The 12,495-nt window shown below is 37.6% G+C and overlaps 1 protein-coding gene across 5 annotated transcripts in view; it reads right to left on the bottom strand.

The window, feature by feature from the left end:
* Positions 1 to 12,495, bottom strand: part of ZBTB20 (zinc finger and BTB domain containing 20) — a 796,445-nt gene that overhangs the window by 143,112 nt on the left and 640,838 nt on the right. Inside the window, exon 1 of one of the 5 annotated variants that reach the window (XM_032299321.1) lies at positions 4,010 to 4,682. The exons of the other annotated variants lie outside the window; for them this stretch is intronic. The gene's annotated coding sequence lies outside the window, so the exon portion shown is untranslated. Of the gene's footprint in view, positions 1 to 4,009; positions 4,683 to 12,495 lie in introns of those variants that run through there. 5 annotated transcript variants of the gene reach the window in all.

The following is a 12,495-nucleotide window of genomic DNA, read 5'->3' as shown; positions in this document are numbered from 1 at the left end:
TTTTGATATGTTTCCTCACTTATGAGTGAGTTATGAAAAATATATATTTTGTCTAAATATTGATTTAGAATAAAGAACTGGAGTGAACCTAAGAGGTTATGTAGCCCAGTGATTTCCAACCCAGGATGTGTCTCAGAATCACACAGGGAGGTTTCAGATTCCTAGCCAGGCACAGTGGAATGTGCCTGTAGTCCCAGGGACTGAGAAGGCTGAGGCAGGAGGATCACTGGACCCAGAGTTTGAGGCCGGCCTGGGGCAACATGGCAAGACCCCTGTTCTCTAAAAAACAAAAAATAAGTAAAATATACAAATCACAGATTCCTGAGCCTTACTTTTCCCCTACCTTCCCCAAGGAATTCTATGTCAGTTTTTGCGACCAGGGATCTTGATAAATCTCTTCATCTACCGGATGAGGAATCTGAGACCCAGAGAAGTAAGAGGTACAGTGATTTCTCTAACATTACACCGTATAGTAGTCAATTTTCACACTGCTGATAAAGACATACCTCAGACTGGGAAGAAAAAATGGGTTACTGGACTCACAGTTCCACTAAAAAACTGAGGAAAAATTGTGGCTGGGGAGGCCTCACAATCCTGGCAGAAGGCAAGGAGGAGCAAGTCACAGCTTACATGGTGGCAGGGAAGAGAGAGCTTGTGCAGGGAAACTCCCCTTTTTAAAACCATCGGATCTCTTGATACTATCATGAGAATAGCACAGGAAAACAGGTCCCCATGATTCAGTTACCTCCCACTGGATCCCTCCCACAACATGAAGGAATTGTGGGAGGTACAATTCAAGATGAAGTTTGTGTGGGGAAAGCCAAATCATATCATACAGGAATATATTACAAGTGAAGATAAAGTCTACAGATACTATGAAATTGACCCCATTAGCTATATTCCAAACTAGTTCATTATTTTAGAATCTATTTTGTGTGTTTGTATGTATACAGCAATGCTTCACATATCTGCACCTCACTTATGTGGCATTGCAAATATGGTTAAAAACAGAAAGCAAAAAATACCTGCAAGCAGCCAAAATTGATATCAAATAGACCACACATAAATCCTCCAAATCTTTTTAAAAGCCTTTTCTCTTGCTTCTCTATCCGGTGAGACATAGGTGGCTCAAAATCTTTATCTCCAAGCCTGGCCCTTCTGCTGCACTGTAGTCTCATGTCTCCAAAAGCCCCATGGACCACTCATAAATACCCAGTCAGCACCTTCACTCAGTGTGTTCAAAATTAAATGTGTGCTTTCCCCTCCCAACACTGCTCCCATTTTGCTGCACTGTTTCTGTTTATGACTCTACACAGGTTCAAAAATCATAGAGATGTCTTTGGTGTTCCTCCTTTCCCTTGCTCCCCAAACATAATGGATTAATTCTTCTGCCATGTTTCATAAATCAGTTTGCCATTTCTGTGCATCTCCTCTGCCCCTGCCCTAGTTAGGGCCTTCATTGCCTTTTACCTCGACTATTGTAATAGTCTCCTATCTGATCTTGTGTCCTCTGGTCTCTCCCTATTTCAATCCCTTTTACTCACTGTTGCCAGATTAATCTTCCTGAGGCACAGCTCTGATTATGTTACTCTCCTACTAAAAACTTTCAATAGCTCCCCATTGTCTCCTGAATAAAGCCCACATTCCTTGCCCTAATAATCAAGTCCTTTCACTTTCTGGTCCCAGTATACTATTACCCTTTATTTCCCACTACTCACCTTCACACATTCCATATTCAAGTTAAATTCAATTACTTCTTTGCAGAATCTTTACCCTTTGATTCTTCCATGCTTTACTCATGATAGAGTAATGTTCTTTCCTTCCATTTTTGTATGCTCAAATCCTCCTTGGCTTTTTTTTTTTTTTTTTTGAGACAGAGTCTCACTCTGTCTCCAGGTGCCAGGTTGGAGTGCAGTGGCGTGATCTCGGCTCACTGCAACCTCTGCCTCCTGGGTTCAAGCAATTCTCCTGCCTCAGCCTCCCGAGTAGCTGGGACTACAGGGGCACGCCACCACGCCCAGCTATTTTTTTGTATTTTTAGTAGAGACGGGGTTTCACCATGTTGGCCAGGATGGTATCAATCTCTTGACCTCGTGATCCACCTGCCTCGATCTCCTTCCTCCCTGTTTTTCAAATTCCAAATCCAGCGTCATCTCTTCTGATGAAGCCCTCAGTTAACCCTCCTCTGGACTTCAAGAATATCTTATCTGTACTACCTTTATAGAACATTTCACTTTTTATTATTAATTCTAGCGAAGTAGACACATGTCTCAGCTCTGCTGCTAGATTAAAACTTCAAGGGCAAGATATATGTCTTATCTGTGTATCCTCTCCAATGCTGAGTATACAAGTGCACCACTCACAAGATTTATAAAGTGAATAAGTTCATGCATGCACTTTATACACAATCAAAACATGTTTTTTTGTGTTTTATTGTCTAAAGATTAGAAATAACGCATCAGAGAAGGAATGATGATCTTAGAGACTTGCACAACAAAAAGTAACTTGAGAGCTAAAGAAGAATAAGAAAAACTATGAAAAGAAGACATGAGAACTAAATTTGTGGCAGTCAAAGGGTAAAGAAATACAGAAGCAAATAATCTTATAGAATAAGGACCAAATGGTTAATTGAGCAGTTTGAAAACCATAAAATAATATTCAAACATGTAGGATTATTTTATACTTCCACACCCTCATCAATAGAAATATATTTGAATTGTAGTTGAAGATAACAACCCTGAATCATTTAGAAAAGTTTGAACTATATATAAATATACATATATTTACCTAACCTCACAAAGCAAGGCTCCATCTCTCTCTTTCCCTCTCTATATAAATATATATGTGTATATATATACATATATACATATAGGTATGTGTATATATATTTATATATATATTTGCGTGTATACGTGTGTGTGTGTATGTATATATATACACATATACATACACACACACATAGAGAGAGAGAGAGAGGGGGAGTCTTCCTCTGTGAGGTTAAATAAGCTGTCTTTATTAATGAATAGATTCATGTTTTTCTGAATATTAGGGAAATATTAATTTTTCCCTAATAAGATATGTTCATGATATACCATTTAGAAAATATAGGAAAGTAATAAATAAAAATCTTAAAAATCCTAGACTTCCATGATTCACAATCTATTATTAAAAAACGATGTGATTATATCATATGTATTACTATATATGCTGCCTTTTAAGTTAATATATAGTATGAATAGTTCACACTATTATAGGTTTTTCATAAACGTTTTAATGGCTCAAAAATTCTATCTAATGCATATGCATTCTATACTTAACTAGTACCCTAGAGTTGAACATCTAGCTTATTTCAGTTTTACAATACAAATATGTCTAACAAGATTTACCATGAGTTGATAATTGTTGAAGTAGAGGAACTCATGAGATTTCACTATGATATTCTTCCTACTTTTGTGTATGTTTGAAATATCTAGAACAAAAAGGTAAAAAATGCATATTTATGTCTTAGTTCATTTGTGTTGCTATAACAGAATATTATAGACCGGCTAATTTAAAAAGAAAAAAATATTTCTCACAGTTCTGGAGGTTGGGAAGTCTAATATCAAGGTACTGGCATCTGACAAGGGCCTTCTTACTGGATCATCCCATGGTGGAAGGCAGAGGGCAAGAGAGCACAGGAGCCAGAGAGCGAGAAGGAGCCAAACTCACTTTTAGAACAAGCCTACTCTCATGATAACCAATGTACACACTCCTGCACTGGTGACATGAATTCATTCATAAAGGCAGAGCCCTCATGACCTGTTAATCACCTCTTATTAGGCCCCACCTTCCAGCACTGTTGCATCAGAGATTAAGTGTCCAACACATGAACTTTAGAAGACACACTCAAGCCATAGCCATATCATAAATATCTTGTGTATAATGGATTTGGTTTACTTGTACGTAATTATTTTCTTAGGTTGCAGTTTAGGGCTAGACTGCCTGGTTCAAAGTCTTACCCCATCATTACCTAGTTATCTAACTGTGGGAAAGCTGCTGATGCTTTCTCAGCTTCGGTGCTCTCATCTGAAAAATGGGTATAATAATGGTAACTTATAGGGGCTGTTCTAAGGATCATAAGGGAAGAGGTGTTTCTAATCCCTTCCAGAGTACCTGGGGCACTGTTAGTGTCAATAAAGGTCACCTTGAAAAAGCAAAATACTGGTTGCATAATTATGTGTTATGCTTATAAAGAAACATCACATATAAACTGAAAAATGTGCCAGAAATAACATGCTTAAGTGTACATTTCTATCTCCAGGCTAAATACTTATTTCCAAGATAACACCACTGCTAAAGTAATTTAGATCCATAATTACCATTATGAAGCATTTTCTTTGTTAAATTAGATAATACATATCAAACATGTATTGGGCTACATGTTTGATATGTTTTATCTAATTTAATCATCACAAGAGTTTTCTGATTACTTTATAGCTAAAAAAACCTGATGCTTAAAGGTGAATTCACGTATCTCAAAGGCACAGGGTCTGTTTTTGAACGCAGGTCTGAACCTCTGGAATTCATCTCAAAGCTACTGAAAATGACCTTTGTACCCTGCACTCTTTTTTTCTGAGACGGAGTTTTGCTCTTGTTGCCCAGGCTGAAGCGCAATGGCACGATCTTGGCTCACCACAACTTCTACCTCCCGGGTTCAAGCAATTCACCTGCCTCAGCCTCCTGAGTAGCTGGGATTACAGGCATGTGCCACACTGCCCAGATAATTTTGTATTTTTAGTAGAGGCTGGGTTTCTCCATGTTGCTCAGGCTGGTTTCAAACTCCCGACCTCAGGTGATCCACCCACCTTGGCCTCCCAAAGTGCTGGGATTACAGGTGTGAGCAACCTTGCCTGGCCTGTACTCTGCACTCTTTTGCATAGACTTCAGTGTTTCTAATCTTTATCCCTCAGAGGCAGATACAAATTTTAGGCAAAGTTTGGTCCAATATTGGATGTTTAACTGGACCTCTGGCTGAAGTGCATTTTTCCTTCCCATTCACTTTAATCAGTATTATTTATTTGAAGAATTTTATTCTACCAAATAATTTGAGAGAATAAAAGCAGTACTCCATAATAAGCTGCCCTGAAGAATGCATATCTCATTCTGGAAAAACTAATAGCTATCATGGTTTTAAACAATAATTTTCCATTGATTTGATTATCTTATGTCCACTGTGAAACAACCGTTTATTACTAAACAATTCATTATCAAACACACAAACACATATGCACATTCAGTAATTTTAAAACAGTTCATATTTACATATTTCACTTTAAATATGTAAGCTGAAATGTGTATGCATATGTGTATGTGTGAGAGTAAGACATAGACCCTGGAAGTCTGAATTTGGAAAAATCCCATGAAAGTGTGAAAAAGGTGGTTTTCTACAAACCTTAGGGAAAATTAAGTCATGGAAGGTCACAATTTTAAAAAAGATACCAAATTAAGTCTTTTATTCTGAGTTTAGGGAGGCTTCTCCGGTGCAACATACTTTAGACCAAGGCAGTCAAGAAATACTAAAGGGGATGCTGCAATTCCTCTGCCTCAGACAGTACATTTATGCATCTGTATTATAAAAAATGTGCCAGCTCTAGCAAGCTCGCAGTACCGAGCAAAGTGCTACAGTTACAGCTGGCTCTGTTTACTTTTTTTTCTGGTCTGTTCCTCCATGGGGGGGGGGCACAGTGGGGTGTTTTTTCAAGATGGGGGGAAGAAGGAAGGAGTTTTTGTGAGTTCTATTTTGGATTTTGGTGAATAAGAAAGCAGAGAATTTGCTAGCCTGTTACTCAGTTACACTGAAACATGATGCAAACTGACTCAATTTGGAGCACAGAAGGTGCTGAAAAATTTTTCTAAGGAGGTCTTGAAATATCTAAGTCTGTCTTCAAGGAAGGACTTATAAAAAAATCACCATGTAAATAATAGAAGTATGTTGCTACTTCTCCCAAACATGACCTCTTAAGTCACTACCTACACTAATATACTCTAAAAGTAGCCAGCATGATATTTCAAAAATTACTTTGTGTCTTTTATCCCCAGCAGAGTATTAAAAGGAAGATGCTTGAGTGTAGACACACACGTGGGACCTCTTTACAAAGTCACTTCTACATATGTACACTGTTAGGAGTATGGGCTGTAAATGATTGAACAAGCTGTATTTCCATATTTGTATTGTCCAACCTATTTTATTTTCTCTTATTTTCTTGAAGATGCCTGAACATATGTGTTCAGTATAAACATACAATTGTGTGGACATGTCTATGTGTGTTTCTAATTCCATATTATGTTGAAAATGGCTCAGCATTCTAGAAATATAGCTACATAATTTGTTTTGTTTGGAAAAACTGCTCAGCAAATGCATGCAGGTCATAATGGCAGGTAACAGACCATTTATTGAAGTGCTGAAACAAATAGAAAACAAAGTCCCGGACACCATCACAGAGCAGTGCTTCCCTTGTGAGATACTCTCAGCTAAGTAAGAATTGAGTGAGACAATAATAAAACAAATACCCATAGGCTTTTCAAACAGTAACAACCAGCTCAGGGTTAGCAGCATTTCTAGACCTTGATGGTACAATGATGTTCTCAACCTTTGCTTTCAGACACTGGATCACTGCTTAAGTAGCCTTTATCTTTCCCCCCTAATTTTTGTTGAAGATGCCCTTGAAATTAGATTATATTTGTTCCTAACACAGCATATGTATATTGTGGCATCACTCTTAAAACCAACAATTGGGCTTCGCTTTATGAAGAAAAAAAATCCAACAACCTTTCATGCTGAGATTTCTCATGCTAGTTCTCAGCACAGAAGTGGATTTTTTTTTTTTTAAGTTGCATAAAGCCTAGCAAGGTTTAAGTTTTCCCAGCAAGGAGAAAGTGTTTTTCAGCTGTTAAATTTTTCGGATGCTTTTTTTGAATTTGGATACAACTCAAAAACATGTTTGTTTTAAAATGTAAACCTTTTTATGTACAGAGGTTTGCATATAGAGAAATGCTATTACTATGTTTAAAGATACTTGCTTTTGAAATAAGGAGGTCACATGCATTTAAATATAAGAAACTGCATGTTGCTTTATGAATGTCCTATTAAGCCCTAATGTAAATATGATGTTATGGAGGACCACTGATGCACACGTTTGCTGACAGGATCACTTATAACACTGCTAGTGGATGTATTTCCATGTGAGAGCAAAGAGTGGTCAGGTTTGAACTGAAGAACATCCATATTAGTCAGCTAATACACTTTTTAAAGACCTTTTACCTCTATTGCAACACACTTCTTTGTCATAAACCTGCTGGATTCCTCAACTTGTTGGCTGGACCAAAGCTGACACAATATATGATATTTTAAGCACAAAAGTGATGAGGAACATATCAGGATGTCAGCAAAGAGGCAAAGAGGATGTAAGTCATCAGAAGGCCGGTCATTTTTTTTTTTAACAGTTCATGACTTTACTGTTTTCTGTAATGTATCAATTTCCATTTTACAAACAATGGAAAAAACAACAATTAGTTTTATTTTTAAAATTATTAGATCATAAAAGGCAAGTTTAGGAATATTGTTTCTAGCATACTGATAGACGAAGTTATTTGTGAATCAATAGTCTTATTTCTCTGTTTAAAAAAATAGCAAAATACAGTATTCTGAGGAAAGTCCTGACAGATTGGAGTATTACAGGACAATATGAAATTTGTTTCATTACAGAAGTTTGGCCAATATAGAGATAATATATTTTAGATGGCATAAGTAGATATATTTTTGTGGGTTGCACATTCTGTAAGATTGTTTGAGTGCCTTGAGATCCAAGTCTTTAGCTCAAGACTGAAGTCTAGAAATGGCCCCACTGAATCTACAAAAGTATGCATTAAAAAAAACCTCATTTCCTGTAAGCTGCTGATGCTACTCAACAGAGTTGAAACTCAGGTCACACGCATCCTACCACTCTAGTGCTGCCCCATTTACTAATCCAAACGAGGATAAGCCCTGAGAGATCTGTTATGTTTCTACATAAGGAATGTACACGCTTCTCTTAAAAATCAGTGCATTGAGAGGGATATAGAGAAATAACAGAGGTGAGAATCCCTCCCCTATTTGCTTGCAAAATCCCTATTCATTCCTGAAGACCCAGATCAAATACCTGACTGTTAGGCCTTCTCTGAGAAACTATTTTTCAGGCAAGTATTGGAACGTCTCTATGTGCATCTCCAGTCCCAATGCATCTTTTCACATGATCTGTTTCCTCTCTGTTTCTTGCTACACTATAGATATCTGTGTTATGTGTCCATCCTTCCCTAACATTCAGTGGACTCTTTTAGATGAAGGACTGTATCTCTATGTCCCTATGCTGAAAGGACAATGGGAAGAGATGGTGTTATTGATGCCCAGAGGCCTGGGTCATCAGGGAAGCTAGAGTCACAGCAGGCTTGTTCAGAGGGAGTAAATCACAAAGGAAATGTAGCTGGTGATGATGATGATGCAAAGAACAGTGGGGGAAAATTCTGGTTTATCCCTTCTACTGACCCTCTTGTCACTCACTAATGTCTCACAAGCACCAAATCCAATTTGGAATCCAGCTGATATGTCATAGAGCCACTCTGTCGTAGAGCAAGGGGAGGGTGAGGCTTGGGTCTGAGGGTAAACACATTCATGATGTGGGAGCAGGAAGATGTCTTTGCAGCCGGGTGTCTAGGACTATGGACCTAAGATAGCCTCACAGGGTCACCATGCCCCAGCATGACCCACAAGGGCCCAGAGCAAGGAAGACATGACAAAGAAGCCTGAGACTTGAGGAGGTCTTGGAGCTGGGACAAGGAAGACACATCAGGGATCTACATGGACAGAAAACTAAAGACCAGAGACAACATTGAGAAGACCAGACACGAAAAAAAAAAAAAAAAGACCAGTCACCATAGTGAGTAAACTATATGTAACTGCTCTCCACCCCCAATTTCACATTGCATTTAGAAGACACTCCAAAGAAGGGGTGAGAAGACCACTTAGCAGAATGGTGGCCAAATCTGAGTTACCTGATAGATAAAGAAAGAAAGCCTGTCATTTTTAATGGGTCTAGCCATTCTTAAATTTTAAGCAAACCAAGAAGATATTATCTTAATCTACACAATTCTTTTTATTTTTTTGGGTGGGTTTGAAATATTTTTATTCATGACTCACAGTAGAAAGTATACTTTAAATTTGATCCAGTAACTGTTTACATACATACATGGAAGTATGTATGTGTTCCAGAGGTAGAAAATACCCAATAAAATTTTAAAGCTTAAGATTCTTCATAATTCTTCAAGTAGTTTATTGTTTGGAAAGTTTTAGACCTAGGTCTAGAAATTCAGCAGACCTCTAACGTCTAATCAAGGACTTTTAAAAATTAAGAACAGTAACTGATTTTCTGATTTAGTCCTTGAAATGCCAATACAATTCATTCTTTATCTTATTCATTCATAATTTATTCATTTGTTCATTCTTCAAACATTTATTGAGAGCTTACTACGTACATGCCTTATACTATAGACCTGCAGCATATATATATAGGCCCATTACTTCACAGTTGCTTTAGGATTTATGGCAGTATTAGTCAGATGGTTCTTAAAAAGGAAACGTTTTCAGTGTAAAACAACCTGTTCACAATATTTCCTATCTAGCAGTGAAGACCCTTGACAGTGTCTCTTTTACCTTCTCATTGTGGTTCTAGTTTCATAACATAAGTCTATTTTTACTTTTCATATTTAACCTTAATGAAACACGCTATGAGTGCAATCAGGAGATTTTAATAAATCAGACTATTTGAAAATAATTTTCCCATAATGATGTCTTCCTCATATCTTTCATGAAACCCAGAAAGAGTATTTATCCAAATTTTTTCTTGTTTCAGATATGCAGAAAACTGACCATTATTTATAGTGATTTTGAAAATAAATAAGCTAAAGCATGCAAACTTTTAAGGAGAATGAATAAGCAGCATACCATTACCACATGAGACAGCATGGCTGCTCCCCTCTTGGTTGAGGACAGTATAGGTACAGCAAGAAGAAGACAGATCATAAGTATTTACTACCAGACCTTCTTTAAGTAAATATATCCTATTCCAGTAGAAAGTATCATATAAGTATATGGCCAGAATCGAATTCAATTATTTATATGGTTCTACCAGTAACTGGCTAACACTGTAGACCAGAAAGTTAGAAAATGCAGAAGACTGAACTATATATAAGTGACTGAGAACATGAGTCTTTCTCCTCATCATGTAGGACATGGGTCGAGGTCATAGACTTAATGGTAGGAGTTGCTACTTGTGAAGAGTGAAATGCTTTGAAGCTTTTAAGAGAATTTTAAGTTGATTAACTTTTCATTTGGGGAATTATGATGTGGGCATTATTAAAATATCACAATTGGGCATTGTTCTATAAACATAATTATAGGCCACCTTTTTAAAAATTGCAAGAGTTACTAAGTAGGTCCTTTGAACTTTAGTTCAACTAAAGTTCAAAGGACCTACTTAGTAACTCTTGCAATTTTTATGGGTACTGTTAGTTGTCTGCATAAAGTCATTCCATCTTCCAAAGCTTCTTACTCTGCACAAATGACAAATTGGCACATGCACATTGGCACAGGGAAAGAAGTAACTGTTAAGGTCACATATGTGAGGACATTGCAGCCTTTAAGTACTGGAGGCCAAAGGTACCAGAAACATGGGCAGACAGATTAAAATTGTTCCTTCTTATGTTTGTGCATTGTTTCTATATGGAAAATTACATTTTTCTGAGAGTATATGTGTAAATATGCATCTGCTAGTGTTTTGGCAACTCTAAGTTACCTAAATTAGTTTTGATCAACACTGTCGGATTTTTAAACCCACCAACGTAATAAAAGCAGGTTTAAAAAAACACAAACAAACCCTACAGTACATTGTGTGCTCTGCTGTTCCAAGCCTCAGCTTCAAGACAAAAGGAGAGCGAGACTTTGTCATTCGCTAGCTGTTAATAATCAAGAGAAGATCTGCCAGACAAGCTCTTCGAGGGCTCTGTCTGTCTGGACCAGGTATATACTGCAATACACAAAGGGCTTTGCAGGGGGAGAAAAATGAGTGTTCATGGACAATGATGCAGCTTTCTTAATTAAGATTTTCATTACTGATACATACATTAAGTTCTGCAACTGCAAGAGCCAAAGCACTGTCATGTGCAGGTAGATGTCCCTGATTCCATCTTCAGGCAGTAAAGCTAAAACATATTAAATGTGCACCCAGCAAACGTTGTGGGAGCCAGGAGAGCTCCAGAAATATTTCTGTTGGAATGCAGAGAGGCCCCATTATAGGCAGATTTGTAATGCATCTAATAGGAATTGGAAGGATAAAAGCTCATATCAATAGACGTGTGTGTGTGTGTGTGTGTGTGTGTGTGTGTGTGTGTGTGTACGCACACACATGGGTATGGTAGTGCTTTCAGGCCCTGGACCACAGACAAAGGTAACTGTAGCCGATCTAGGAGTAATCCCTATATAATAATATAATAGCTCAGGCCTTAAAAGGAACTTTGATCTCTTAAATTTGTCAATGCCGATTGTTGAGGCAGGAAATAAAGGACTGATTTGGTAGTTTTTGGAAGACAGTAAGGACTCATGCATACAACTGGCCCCAACTCTGCCCCCTGCCGAGGTCATTCAGTCTATTTTCCCTGGATCCGCAGGTTGGTCTGAAAGTCAATGTAGTCTGCCAAAGGGGTATACTGTTCCCATGAAATAATTCAACTGTGGTATGGAGAAATCTTTTTTTCTTAGACCAACTTATTTTTACAAAAATCATTTTGCTAAGAAATGAGAGGAAACTAAACCCCCTTCACAATCCTAGAAATGGATGACTATCTAGAGTGCATGCTTTTTATTCCATCTTAAGTAAAGCCTAACTCATTTTAGGGTGGCTGGTGTAGATAAGGTGCACATATCTCTTGGTTGTTCTTCTGGTGCTTTTACTGGCAATCCTTTCCGGTTTCCAAGTCTGCATCTATATGGGGGGTTACCCATAGAGCTGCTGTCTCCTCTCTGAAGAATATCTCCACTTTTGGTCACTACTTGAGTAGAGATGAGTGATGCTGAACTTCATGAAAGATTATTTTATTACAACAGTAAAAAAATATGCATTAATTTCTTACTAAATGATATCCTCTGAATGTGCCCCACCCCACAATTCATATGTTGAAATTTAATTTCCCATGTGATAGTATTAAGAGGTGGAGTCTTTAGGAGGTGATTAAATCATGAGAGCAGAGCCCTCATGAATGGCATAGTGCCCTTATATAAAAGGTGTGCATAAATGTCTCCTTTTGAGAAGTGTCTGTTCATAGCCTTCGCCCACTTTTTGATGTTTTTTTTTTTTCCCCTGTAAATTTGTATAAGTTATTTGTAGATTCTGGATATTAGTCCTTTGTTAGATGGGTAGACTGCAAAAA

Source organism: Sapajus apella, unplaced genomic scaffold (genome assembly GCF_009761245.1).
Source record: "Sapajus apella isolate SASKATOON/1434 unplaced genomic scaffold, GSC_monkey_1.0 scaffold40, whole genome shotgun sequence".
NCBI lineage: Eukaryota > Metazoa > Chordata > Mammalia > Primates > Cebidae > Sapajus > Sapajus apella.
Note: the sequence above shows the minus strand (reverse complement) of the source record. Positions and strands in the feature narration are given on the sequence as shown.